This window comes from Halyomorpha halys, unplaced genomic scaffold (genome assembly GCF_000696795.3).
Source record: "Halyomorpha halys isolate HHAL.00 unplaced genomic scaffold, Hhal_1.1 Scaffold1446.1, whole genome shotgun sequence".
Classification (NCBI taxonomy): domain Eukaryota; kingdom Metazoa; phylum Arthropoda; class Insecta; order Hemiptera; family Pentatomidae; genus Halyomorpha; species Halyomorpha halys.
The window spans coordinates 73,737-74,680 of NW_027115726.1; the positions used below are offsets into that span (position 1 = coordinate 73,737).

The 944-nt window shown below is 26.8% G+C and overlaps 1 non-coding gene across 1 annotated transcript; it reads left to right on the plus strand.

Moving 5' to 3' along the window:
- Positions 1–550: 550 nt before the first annotated feature.
- TRNAS-CGA (transfer RNA serine (anticodon CGA)) lies at positions 551–632 on the plus strand. The gene has a single exon. It is a non-coding gene; the product is annotated as a tRNA-Ser (tRNA).
- Positions 633–944: the final 312 nt, after the last annotated feature.

Consider the following 944-nt stretch of genomic DNA (forward strand, 5'->3'; position numbering starts at 1 on the left):
AAATTCTCACTGATCTACACAGAAAATGGATTACTGTCACTCAGTTTACTATATTACGATAACCGATTATCTATTTCAAGCAATAATTCTTATGTTGATATAAAGTCCCAAAAATTTTCTGAAACAGCTACAGGTATTGGTAAATGGGGGGCCCCAACAGTATAACATCTTTAAAAATAATAATAATAAAAACATAATAACTTTAACGGTTAATTAGTTGTAAATATAACAAGCCATGAATCATAATTGCTTTTGTGTAATAAAGAGCATTGTTTTAATGAAACCAAGTATATTTTGTTTTGAAACTATTATAAATTAGCAGCAATAACTATCAGGGAAAAAAAGTGCGATATTTTAAGTTTTGCTTATCGCTAATATATCTAGAAATTAGAAATAAAATGCAACAACAAAAGGCCTTGACTAATTTTTTTTTATTTATAATTACTTTTTAACAGAGAAAAAGTTAACCAGAAAATATTATATCAATATGACATAGTTTAAAAACATTAACTGAACCTGTGTATATTGCAGACCAAGATTTTCACTACGCGCTGCGGTGTCCGAGTGGTTAAGGAGTTGGACTCGAAATCCAATGGGCTATGCCCGCACAGGTTCGAATCCTGTCCGCAGCGATCTTTTTTTTTTTTAATTTTTAATACTGTATATCTTTTAATTAAAAAAATATACACTAAATTTATTTTATTTATTAATTCATTTATTAAAAAAATATATATATATATATGGACCAGAAGATACTAATTTTCAATAATGTGTATTAACACTCAGATGATAAAATGAAATTATTGATCTATAAATACACCGATGATAATGCTGAAAAAAATAATTAAATTATTAGTAGAAAAAATCTAATTCGCTGAAATCAAGATTTATTCTTAAAATCACAACAATATCCAAAGATCTAGAGAGCAAGCTACATACATTAT